The sequence below is a fragment of the Brachyistius frenatus genome, unplaced genomic scaffold (genome assembly GCF_029030835.1).
Source record: "Brachyistius frenatus isolate BFR_SWC_R1_liver_20210118 unplaced genomic scaffold, ASM2903083v1 Contig_6, whole genome shotgun sequence".
In the NCBI taxonomy this organism is placed as follows: Eukaryota; Metazoa; Chordata; class Actinopteri; family Embiotocidae; genus Brachyistius; species Brachyistius frenatus.
The window spans coordinates 3060376-3073880 of NW_027210605.1; the positions used below are offsets into that span (position 1 = coordinate 3060376).

General features: G+C 40.5%; 1 long non-coding RNA gene across 1 annotated transcript; it reads left to right on the forward strand.

Annotated features, from left to right (window-relative positions):
* Window positions 1-3551: 3551 nt before the first annotated feature.
* LOC138615463 (uncharacterized) lies at window positions 3552-4736 on the forward strand. Its single transcript, XR_011310534.1, has 2 exons — window positions 3552-3838; window positions 4247-4736. It is a non-coding gene; the product is annotated as an uncharacterized lncRNA (long non-coding RNA).
* The last annotated feature ends 8769 nt before the right edge of the window (window positions 4737-13505 follow it).

The window sequence follows — 13505 nt, forward strand, 5'->3', positions numbered from 1 at the left end:
ATCCCCCGAGAGACACAGTCGCAGGACTTTTCCAAGTCTACAAAACACATATAGACTGTATCGGCAAACTCCCATGACCCCTTAACTAACCTTAAGGGTATAGAGTTGGTCCACTGTTCCACGGCCAGGACGGAACCTGCATTGCCCTCCTGACTCGGAGGTATGGCAAATGTTCTGAGCCTCCCTTCCAGGACCTTTGCATACACTTTCCACAGGAGGCTGAGCAGTTTTATACCCCCATGATTGAAGCACACCCTTTGGTCCCCCTTTTTCAAACTGAAAACCACTAATGGCGGTCTGCAGGCACTATCGCAAGCCGATGACCACAGAATCTCAGGGCGCATCTCATTTATTCCCTCCGCCTTGCCACTAAAGAGGATTTTTTTTTTTGGTCAAAATCTGAAAATGTAGCAGACCAGTATTTTACTATTTGTAAACAATCATGCCTACAATGGGTTTTCTCCAAGACAATATTATCTCATGATGGAGTCAACACATAGTATCATATTAGTTTATACAATGAGAAAAAAGAGAAAGTGGAAATGTTCATATTAAAATGCGTTTGTTGGCATTTAATGGGCATGGCCTGATAATCACACCAACTGTCAGACAGTCAAGGGAGATGCACTTTGTTATTTGTTGGTGAATGCCTGCAGTAATGAGCGCTATTTGTGGCTTCACTGGGTTCTGACAGCATTGTAAGGCAGTAAAAGAAGGTGCACTTTGTTGTTTGGTGGTGAATGCCTGCTGTATTGTGCGCTACTCATGGCTTCACTGGAGGTGGAGGTGGCAATCACACTAGTAAGCAGTAGAAGAAAAAGTAATGGATTTATATCCATTTTCTACAGTGTTTCAGATTCATTGGAGTAGTAGGTGGTCCTTCATGTCCACATTATGCTGAAAACAGTGTTTGAGTGTTTACTTTTGTGTAGTGTTGTAGTGTGATGTTTTTTTTTTACTTTGACGTGGCCGTGTTTAGTCGACCTTGTCAAATCCCTTCTCCCACTGCTGTTGACTGAACATTTTTATACTTCAGTGTTTTTATGAGTTGTTTGTAGAAGCTGACAGATATACTCATCTTTCCAAATATCAAGAAGCTAAAGTACCTCATTGCTGCTTAAGCAGAGACTTTGGATCATTCCCCAGCTACCCAGCTTGTACTAGATAATTCGCAAGCTACGAGGGTTTGTGTGCTCTGCCACATTCCAGAATGTAAAGCAGGCAAGGCTACAGGAGCTTAAACTTGTGGACTATACCAGGGAGTTGGGTCAGATTGTGGTTGGATGATGTTCGCCCCACAAATGAACAATCCAGAGTTTGTTTGGGAACGGGCTAAGATCAGTCCCTCTTTAGGGTTTCGGTCTGGCTGTTTTTGTCCAGACCCAAAAATGATTACTATGTTCACACCTGTCCCACAAAATTTCACCAAGGAGGAAAACAAACAAACAAGAGTTAGACTTAACTGGACTAAAAAACACAGCTGTGAAACACTCTCATTCACTCCTGATGGCATTAATATAGATTCTAAATTCTAAATTTATAGGTTCAGGCTAAAAGGGAAAGAGAATGGAGAGCAACAGGACTTGGATGAGAACAACGCATTAAACACTTGAGACAGGAGAATGAACAGAAAGACAGGAGGTGGATTTATGTTCACAAAGAGACAAGAGGACAAGCTGGGGTGTAGGATCAACAAGTCCACTCCTCTGGTGTCTACGGTGTCATTTTGATTTCCCAGCACAGCAAATATTTATTCTGTATGACAACAAATTCCATGCCTGCCTGCTCTCGTCTATGTCTGCATCCTGATCAGCAGGAAGGTGGAAGCAGCATTTTTAATAAAGTCATTTTTGCTTGTCTTTTCTTTACAGTAATTTACAGCACTGCTGTATTTTACTGGTTACTTATCTGATTGTGTGATCCCAGATAATATCTCTTTTGCACATTTAATGTGGTGTCAGGATCCCTGTCTGTCCCTGTGTTCTCCACTATCACCTTTTCCTCATGTTCCTGTCTCTCTCCCTATTTGTTGTGGTCTGTCATGTGCTTTATGTATTGATCTGTGTCTGGAGGGTGTGGATTCATCCACTGCCCGCCTCCAGTCACCTTCCACTACTACACCTTAATCAGCTGGCAAAGCTGTGTCTCATTTCAGTTATCACCACCACGCAGTGTATTAACCTGGGTCAGTCCATCCAATCAGCACACCTGGTACCACACAGCAGTTCTGTAAGTCCGTTTGCATGTTCTGCAATTCCGGTCCTGACCCCTGTTTGTCTCCCGCCTGCTGCAGTTCTACCAGTGTGCCTGATACCTTGTGGTACTTACCTGCTGTCCAGTGTTGATCTACGGAGATCACCTGCGAAGCAGAAGCCGTCCTTCATTGTTCCACGGAGATCACCAGTAGACGTGTCTTGGCAAACTTGTGTCGGTCCACGGGAAACCACACAGTCGACCCTGGCGCTCTGCCCTGCGTCAGTCCACGGCGATCACCAAGTACCCAGCCCTCCAGCTCAGTGTCAGTGCTCGGAGACCACCTGCGACCCCGCCCGGATCCAAGCCACTTCGGTGTGGAGCATGGGGCGCTCACACCACGCGGTTTGGACCAGCCTGCCTCAGATCTGTTCACCGGGCTGTTCCTTCTCTGGCCTGGGCTACTGCGGTGAGGATTACGGAAACCCTCTCCCCCTCCATACTCTGTCTGAGTACCAGCCCCCACCCTGGACGAAGCCCAGGTCGGTAGTGACTGTTTATCGGCTTTCAGCCATTCCGAACTTGGTTCTGTGCTCAAATACGATTCCCTGTTCGGTGTATAAATAAACGTTATTTATCCCAAGTCATCTGCTGGGTGTGCTGCATTTGGGTCTGTAACCTTACCACCATATAAGATGTGGGATCCAATTTCTACCCTCTGTGGAACTCGAGGGGATTCAACGACTTTTACATTGCAGGGAGATGTACAGTGTATACATGTCTCTATATATGAGACAGAAACGGGTCAAAACAATTGTTTGAAAAAAAGGTAGTTATCAGTTTTTTTCTAGAAATAATTCTAGGAAGAATCTCAAAAGAATTTTGAGAACTGTCCCTAAAGATTAGCCAGCCTTTTTGATATATGGTAAGTGTAGCAGCGTGTTGATGTTGTTGTAGCTGAAAAGAATAAAGTGACCAGCACTAACAGCTTTACTTTAAAAAAAAATCTGCAATAATTAGTGAATTAATTGTTTACAAGAAAATGATCAGCAACTGTTCTGAAAATTTAGTTTGTCATTCTTTAACACCAAACATTTAACAGTTTATAAACATAAGATTTGGTCCTACATTATAGTAAAATAAATATTTTTAGACTGTTGTTCAAACAAGACATTTGGTGATGTCACCTTGCACTTTTGGAAATTGTGATGGACATTTTTCACAGGTGTGGAGTTTCAGTTAATATTCAACTCAAACATCTGACTGGGGGAAAAATGTGATCTCCGTGACTTTGACCATAGGGTATGATTGTTGGTCAGGTAACGTTCAGTTTCCCAATTTACAGACGTTCCCTAAACGTCTCACCAAACCAGCTGGTGGTCTGAACGTCAGCAGAGCCCTTAGCCCCCCCTCCCACTCTCTGAACCACGCACTCACCTACCGGAGACCCCGCAGCTAAGACAGGTGCAGGAGGCAGACAAGATTTGGAGCAAAGTCAGATATTTTGAGGTTCCCAAGAGATATCGAGTGAATTTAACAGTATTGTAAGTGAGTTCCATGCTGAGCTGCAGCGGAGCTGTCGAGGGAGAAGTTCTCACCGGGACGAACTCCGTCGGGCGTTTCTTCAATGAAGTGGATTATCCAGGTGAGTTGCTACCTGAGGTTATCTTGTTAACTAAGTTGGTGTCAGAGAATTGGGAGTAATTTACTTTGAGGAACATAGCGAAGCAAAACCAGCCAGGATAACAACATTTTGGATGATGTGAATGAAGCACATAACTGTGTGTGTGTGTGTGTGTGTGTGTGTGTGTGTGTGTGTGTGTGTGTGTGTGTGTGTGTGTGTTGAATTTTTGTTAAAGTTACTGTATATGTTGTAAAAGTATGTTGATTGCCAAGTGTATTGTTTGAAATTGAGGCAAAATGAGATAATTTAGTCACAAGTGTTTAAAGTTGTGAAAGTTTTGTGTAAATCTAATGTGATGGAAAAAGAGGAAACTCTGACTATATGATGATGTTCTGCACACTTGTGTACAGGCTGTTTTTGTTTTTTTAGGGATTCATCAAGTGACTACGAGCTGCTTCATCTGCTATCCTGTCTGGATCTTCACCGAGAAATATAAAGGATCCAGTTTTATTGGCACTTTGTTTTCTGAGATCTCAGAGTTGTTTTGGATTCAAACAAACAACCGGAAATCCGTTGGAAGAGACTAATGGTGAACTGTTGAACGTTAAGGAACTTCCAAAGATATAAATGAGACCTACTTTGACTGACAACTGTAAAGGACTAAAACAGACTATTAAGATCTAACAACTGAATTATTTTGGGTTTAACAGAGTTCAGAGGTTTATACCTGATTTGAGTGATTATTTGTCATAATATGCAATTCAATGGTTGTTTATCCAATTTTTGTTACACAGTTATTTGAGTTAAGTGGAATTCATTTTGTTGTTAAGAGCTGAAGTTGAGTTAATGTGAGATTTAAAGGTATTGTTCAAGTGAAATGGTTTAAATAATTCTGTAAATATATTCCCTCATCATTGAATCATTGGTTGTGTGTGTGCTTTGTGGGCTGGAGGTCTCATTGTTCTTGTATAGAGTTGCTACCACCAATCTCCTTACCCAACCGAGTAATTGAAATGAAGTGAACTGTAACCAAGGTAACCTGAAAAAAGCTTGGCCTGAACTGTTAAAGAACCTCAGATACTGATGTTACATAGATTTCATTTGAAGATTGGCAAAACGCTGGTCTGAGGAATCTCAATTTCTGCTGAGGTTGCAGACGATAGTCTCAGAATTTGGCATCAACAGCATGGGTGGAATGTTTGCTTGGCAGACTTTGAGCACCTTAATACCAATCAATTATGGTTTGAAGGACACAGCCTATGTCAGTATTGTTGCTGACAATGTGTGTCCCTTTGTGGCCACATTTGACCCATCCTCTAAAGGCTACTAAATCATATGGTGATATCAGTTCTCCTACTTTCTCCAAAGAGCACAATGGACCTTGTATAGATTTATATCTATAAATGACCTAAAGAAGAGACTGTCATTGTCCTGTGACATTACTGTATAGTGAATTGTATTTTAACACTGACCTCTCCAACAAAGCCATTGACACTGTTAATGTGCTGTCACTTCAATACGAGCCAATAGCCTATTAGCAAAGGCAGTTGATGGTGTAAGTCATAGAACTAATTAATTAACAAATTTAATGGATTTACGTAACTATCTGTAGACAATCTGATACTTGGTTGCTCAAAATGCTTGTCGACCAGGTAATTGTAAAGGGTATCACAGTAATGTTTTTTTTTTAGGTTGTGTAGTCATGTGAGTAGGCCTTAATTGTTTGAATATGTCATCCTATGAACCTCAATTTAACAAGACACTAAAGAGACCTTAAAAGTACCAGTGCATTTTTGTAAGTAACCTAATCAAGCAGAAACGATGAATCAAAACTCTTACTAAAGGAACACAAATTGTATTAGCGTCCTCGGGTTTACAGTTGGATCCACCCCTCGCTCTTCCCTCACTCATCCAAATATGGTAACTTTTAAAAAAAAACAGCATGGGGACAAACTAATGGGTGACGTCCGGGTGGATTGCCTATTTGGTGCTACAAGTACAAAAGGGAAAAGTACAATAGGAAAAAAACAGAAGTTAAAAACAAAGTTCTGCATATGGAGTAAAAAGCACAATATTTATCTCTGATATAGTGGCATAGAAGTATACAGTAGCGTAAAAGGAGTTTACTCAAAGTACCTCAAACTATATTTGAGTATAAACTGCATAATCATTGGAAATGTGTGAACGTTTCGACAAGCATCCAAAATGCATAGCAATTGAGTATTCAGACTGCATACAGATAAATTGAATCAGCAGGAGGTGGTTCGGGTGGATAGCCGGCACACAGACTGTGACGCAAACACCAGAGAAGGGTGTTTGGATAAATAAATCCAATCTGTGGTTACAGGCAACAAAAACACTTTGGTTAGGGATAGAAAAAAAAATACTGGTTTTAAATAAAAGAAAAAAGTAAAAGAAAACACATTGTGTCTCAACTCACGGTTCTTTATTAAACCAGACGCCTGTCTTTCCCTCACCTTAATTGTTCTGGTCGATGGGGATGATGTTGAATGGTGATTTTGCACTCTAAAAATACTGATTGCATGATGGATTGACCTAAACCAAGTGCTGTAAGTGGTTAGAAATTACTACAGAAAAGCTTTATAGTGGATATTATCCTGAGAAATCTGAGATTTTGGTGGAAACAAATATATTGCCACTGAGCGTATTACTGATATGCTCACGAACAACATATTTTGACTGGCCAAGTGCATACATTTACTGTTCCCTTGTGATGATTATAAACTGTAATGTGCTTGCAGTTATGTGCCCTTGGTTTTATATTTCATTATTAGGAACAACTGCAGATTTGTTTATGTACTTCTTATGCATCCATACCCATAATAATCTCATTGCTATTCATAGCTTTTACTACATTCTCTCAACCAGTCTACCCTGTCTCATAATGATCGCAGAAACACTACAATAAAAGAGCAAGGATATTATACCATCTATAGCGTACTGTACATTTTTAGGGTTTGCCTATGAATATCATTCTTGGTCTTCACTTTGTAGGCAGGCAGGGCAGCCACAGAACGGGACTTTGAGTATCTTCCTGGGAAAAAAATTATATGTAAAAAAAATGGGATGATGGATGACTTCACGAAATGCTAAAAGAGGATTATCACTGCTACTTTTTTCTCCTTACTGGCTTCTTTCCGTGCTTCACTTACTCTAACTTTAAGAGTGTTATTCATCCCTCATTTACTCCTGGGCAAAACAATATTTATCTCTGTCCTTGTTCATTTAACCCTAATATTTAGGTTCAGAGTAGAAAAACAGTGGTGCAGACAAAGAGCGATGTGGTGGTAGGCTGGCTGGAAAGTTTATATTGCACAACCAAAGGTATTCAAAGAATGGGCAAGACAAGAGTTGAGAGGGTAGAAAGTTAGCCAGAAAGATTGGCAACTAACAATAACTGATGACTTGAACTCGCGGCTCCGATGTTCCAGTTACTGTAATGTAAAAATAGCACGCTGTCACTGAATAATCACTTTGGGGTACGTCTGCAGAAATGTTAAGTTATTCCTTTAAAGCCCACAGTAAAAGCCTAATGCCTACTAAACACTGAGGTTCAAATTGTTAAGTCCACTCCTGAAGCAAGATGAGTAGAAACAATTTTCTCCAGTGAAACTTCGGCAATTAGGACGATAAGAATATAAGATTCTTATGACACGATTATGATGGCCAAAAGAAATCCCGATAATATTACAATATCTATAGAAAATTGGAACAAAATAATGATAACAATGCTATAATCAAATTTGTCTTTACATTTGTTTATCATGTCTTCTGTCTTTTTTATGCCTCCACAATTGCAATGGTCATAGCTGATGGTACTTTGTTTTTCCGAGTTGTCTATCCATCCATATGCAAGTCCATCCTATTCTCATGAACGGGATATCTCAAGAAAAACTTTGGCAACAACTTTCACTTTCTTGAGATACTTTAAATTTGGTTCAAACTGCAGCTGAACTCTTTAATGAACTGATTAGGTTTTGTTGGTTAAAGGTTAAGATAACTGTGTCCTCACATCAGTCCCATCCATCTGCCCTTATCTCAATAACATGTAATCTCACAAATGGCTTGATGGAAGTTCATATTTGACACAATCATTCAAGTTGACTCAAGAATGAACAGATTTGATTTTGCTGGTCAAAGGTCAAGGTCACTGTGACGCCATGTCCTCCTGTTCTCATGAACATGATATGTGTGGCAAAAACGATCACACTGACATTTGGATGTTCTGATGTCAAGTTGGGGGTCAAAACTAAAAGGTAACTTCACAATCCCATTTCTGTCCGGAAGAAATTCTCCACTATTAATGACGACATTTCACAGAAATGTCTTCTCTCAATCAAATGATGACGTGATGAGATTTTATATCCAAGGTCACCTTGACATCAAACTATCCTGCAAAAACACATTTCTGGTCATTATTCAATTTCATAAGAGGGAGAGATCATTTAGATCTTTTGTGTTGTCAGATTGACAATGTGTGCGGAGCCAACCTTTTAGATTATTTTGCTTCTTTGCAGTAACATCCATATTTGAAGTATTGTCTGCTGTAAATGGAATTCATTGGCCAAGCATTTGAACTCAAAAAGAAATCCATCAAAGTCTGTACTACAACCATTGGATGAGTCTAGAGATATTGATGTAAACTGCAACCGGACTGGTTCACAAAAGCATGCAACTGTAAGGCAGTAATTATAGTTTTGCAAATGAATGACACACGAGCTGTAACCATAGCTGTACGCAAGCATACCAAAATTACTACAAAATTACTTAATATATAGTAATAAAGCTTTAACAACACAACTCAGACCCCCGTTTACCGTTTGTAACCAACTGCAATTTATTAATTTGCTGGATGATAGAGGCAAAGGTGAATAAACAGGTTGGATGATATTGCCCCCCTTTCTGTTTACTGTTGATCAGCACTTCATACTGTTTTTTAAAGTACTATATCAACGATCCCATTCGTAATAGTAATCAAAATCCTTCACTGAAGAAATTTACAATGGCAAAAACAACATTAAAAAGTGATGTTAAGCAGGACATATACACGTGGCACATTCCTATCAACAGTAACGACTGAACAGGTCAAAGTAGTAAGACAAGCGGTGGCAGCCTATTGTAGTGTACATCCCGTGATTGTAACCACATGGTCTGTTTCATTCATTAGAACAGCAGATTCTGAGTCAAGTCCCTCGGGGAGGATGATGGTGCTGACAATCATTTCTGCCAAGGCGATGACTTCATAGATGGGACTGTGAAAGGCTTGCTGTGCAAACTGTCAGCTGACGTTTTATGGAATTGACAGTAAGCCTGTTTAAAAGTACAGACAGCAACCTAATATTTGAGTCTTGAGCAGAGACTCGGGTAAAGCCAGCTGGCGAACAGAGAAGGGAGATTGTGTTTGGGTTCTGGAAACTGGAACCTGAGAAAGGTGCAGTCCAAGACTTGCTTCATATTAAACAACTTAAAAATGCAGTTTAGCCTCAGGATCGCCGACATAGTCAGAAAGATCCCTCGAGGAACTGACTTGTAGACTGGCAAAAAGCAAATAAATTGGCAGACAGGAACCGAGCTAATTGACTGAGAGTGAGGGAAAAAAAAGTTGGTCAAGAGAGGAGTCTGAGATTTTGTCAAAGGGGCAGAAAAACTGAAATAATATACTGAGAGACACACAACTGTCTGCTTCAAACAATCTGACAAGAAGCAATGTAGTGGACAGAAGTACAGAAGGTGAGCTACACGGGACCGTCTTAACAATGAGCCAGGGGATGGAGACAATGGCAGCGGGCGTCATCAGAGCAGACGGAGAACTATTGGAAGAGTTGGCCGATTGAGATGTAGCACAAAGAAAACTAAGAAACAGAGAGACCAGGTATCAGGACAGAGACAGAGAGAGTGACTGAGGAGCAGAGAGGCCAGATAATGAGAAAACACTGGGACAAACCAAGTGGGAAACGGAGAAGTCGACCAGCTAGAGTGGAATAGTTGGTGTAGATAAAAACAAAATGTGAAATGGAAACAGATTTAGCCACCAAATTATGATGCACATTCAGGGTTTCACTTATACAAGCGCAAAGGAACTGTTATGTTCAAATTAATATATGCAATAAACATGCAATGTTTCTATCATCTTTTCCTTATTGCTTTCCTGTCGTATGTACTTTTCCCTCACAGAATTTGAGTGGGTTTTTATTATCGATAAACAGCAATATTTTTAGAATAGACTTTCTTCCTATGTAATCACCGCCAGTCATAATAGCAGTACCAGTTTTTAGGCCGGCCTATATTAAACAAGCTTGGGTTTAGAATGAAATTTCAGCTGTCTTTAAGACGTATTCATGTTTTTTTGCTCCTGTCATTTTTTTTCAGTGAGTAAGCATCAAAATCAAAACATGACAAACAACCCTTCTGCAGCGCACCATCCTTAATTCAGCTGACCAAACATTTTCTTGGTATCCTGCCTTGAGCAAGTCTCCCCAATAAAGTGAGTAATTTGAGGAATTTCTTTCTCTGTCACTCTCCTTGATTTGTGCATTGCTTACTCTTTCTCTCTTGTTCTACAGTCAACTAAAGACGAAATAGAAACCGAGCAAGACTCAAATTGGCTGCACTTGGCTAAACTGTTGCCTTTCTCACATTTTTTATTTTTACCAGTTTAAAGGTGTGAATTACAAATCTGACACTGTGGGCGTTAGGCTTGATTCACCCAACCAGCTTGGGCATGTTGTTTTGACTGCTAACCATCCATAATGCTTGGGCTATGATGCCAATTTCGATTTTCTGTCATCAGAGCAATTTACATGAAAGAATATGGAAACATCTTTTTGTCAACAAATAGATTAAGTCAATCTAAAATGGAAATGGAGGGATTGCGCTCATCTTTTAATTGCTTTCGGCACTTAGAGAACTTCTTAAGATGCGGAGAGAAACTGGAACGTGATTAGGCATAGAGATCTGCGTCTGTAATTTTGAACGAGTGACATCTGACTCAGTCATGACTGAGTGACCATGGAAACAAACTAGCGGGACGACCCTGCTCAAATGAACGAGGGGACATGAGATATGAGATGCTGCTGTGAGAGTGAGAAGAAGAGAGGAGTAATACATAGAGCAAGCCAAGCATTGGAGGACATAATGTAGTTTTCTCTGCCCGAGGGATGAGACGAGCCAAGGAAAAGAAAAAGAAATCACACGTGCAGCGGGCATGAAAAATTAAACAAAGTCAGTTCAACATGGTCAAAGGAAATGAAATAAAGACAATAAAAGAAGATTAAGCAGCCAGCTGTGAAACTGACCGGGCTGCCCCCTGCCACAGCCTGACCAACAGTTCAAGATAGATGTAATGGAATAGAACATGTTCCACAACAAATACAATTTTTAAAAAAACCACAGGAATGTTTTTATGGTGTAACTATATCTTGTTTTCTTCTTTTTGTTTGGTTTAGGTCTTTAAAAGATCTGCTATTGCACTACTACATGCCATTATTCATTAATACCGGACGGAGATTAAAAACTACACTCTTGCCTCCCCTTTCTTTAGTCACTGTATGGCTCATCCTTTGACATAGCAGATAAAGCTCTTGGAATTAGAATTGTAATGTTATTTAGAAGCATGTAATTTGAGGAAAGCCAAGGCTATAGATATAGAATGAAACATAATCACTTTTCTCTGCTGACAGGCAATCTAGAGAACATGCTTGATGTATGAAAAACTCAGGCCCCTGGGGTTTGCATGAATGATGGAATTTCATGTACAATGACAGCACATATTTCATGGTATTGTCTTATCGCATAACCTAGAGGCCCATCAAGGTAAACATAGAGCTATACAGGGACTACGCTGTGATGCCGAGTAGTCCTTGTGGTGCAGGTTCGTGCATAGCCATGCATGTGGTTTGATCACACCAGGGGCAGGCTCAACGTACTTGCTTGTTTACTCCAGCCCAAGGTCACTGTCATCGCCTTTTCAAGTTGTAAAACTCAATTAGTCATTAATCATTTTGTTTCAGTCGGCTGAGCAGATAAGCTGCTTCTGTGGGATTTGACTCAAACTGACACTCAAATTCATCGCCATGACTGCAGTGCGTGTCTTGTGGAGTGAATCCTGTCTCGTTTTGAGTCAATGTAACAGCATCTCTGTAGACAAACGGGTTGTTAAGAACCGGCTGGATGTTTTCCAGTCAATAATTGTCTGTCTTTGATTCACACCAGTTATTTCTCTCATTATTTCCTCAATGCTAATTCTGCTTATCTACCATCAGACTGTTACCTGCCTGGAACCTGTTTACATGTTGCCACTCTGTCCATGGCCCGTGGACCGACAACAGTGGGGCAACAAACAGACAGGGGGTCAGAACCGGAATTACAGAACAAGCAAAAGGACTTACTGAACTGCAGCGTGGTACCAGGTCAGATGATCGGATGGACTGACGCAGGTGGAGTGCAGGACCGGCATGTTAGAACTGTCATTTTGAGCATAGAAGTATTCTGCCCTAAACATTTAGCTCAAAGCATTGCTGTGCCTTACGCACAGAACATTGTCATAGAGCTGCTCATGCTTCTGGGAACTCCAAGTCCTGATTAACACTGCTGTAACTAAAAAGCCTGTTAAAGCTGCATAAAAGCTCAGTTTCCGTTTTGATTTTGGAGTCAGTGTATTTATAAATGCCAGTTTTCCATTTGCTCAATTGCCCACTTTGTGTCAAAGAGCTTAAACACATTCTGCTTACCCATTATTACCCATTATAGTGATGCTTCGCTGAATCTGTTTGCTTGCAGAATAACCTGCAGCCTACCTGTTATTTCCTGCATCAGGCCTTTGGATTTGATTCCCCGTTTGTTGTCAGCTGTTCCTATTTTTGTGACAACTGCCTAAGCCTTTATGCTCAGACAACAGTTGTTGCTATCTATTAGATGAAAGTAAGGAATGTAAGTCTGAATCAAAACACACTTCAGCGACTCTACTGTACAGCACTCACAATAGCAAAAGAAGCCCTTTGGAATAATCTGGTTTGCTGCATTAATTGGTCATTAACTGTGATCTGATCTTCATCTTCAGAGTGGACAACCTCAGTGTGCTTAATCTTTTGTCTTCATTGAACACAGCCATTAAACACTTAGAGTGCTGATAGGAAAAGTAAGTGAACCTTTGGATTTAAAAACTCGTCAAACCTCTTTTGGAAGCAACAACCTCCCAGTGTTTAAGTGTAGCTGCAGATCAGAACTGTACAACGTTTAGGTGGAAATTTGGACCGCTGTTCCTATAAAACTGCTTCAGCTCTGGTCTGGGATCTGACTGATGGCAAAAGGGGGGCTCTGTTTGTTTTAAGACAGTTGCTAGTAGATTTACTTTGATGATTATTGTCATTACCCAACTTCAACTGAGCTTCAGATGAAAGACAGCTATCCTGACAATATCTTGGTAGACTAAAGAATTAATTTCCCCTCGATGATGGCATGGTATTGGCCCAGAGGGAACATAATCCTTCTTACTCCATAACCGTTGGGATTATGTTTTCATGTTGGTATAATTGCCCCTTTTACGTCATACGAGTCTGATTCGCCGACTGTACAATGTTGGCATAAGCCTGCTGTTGGCCGACTATTTCAGTTGACATTCTCCTGCTCTACTGATACTGTGTCCTACTGTTTTCAAAGTCAGAGACGC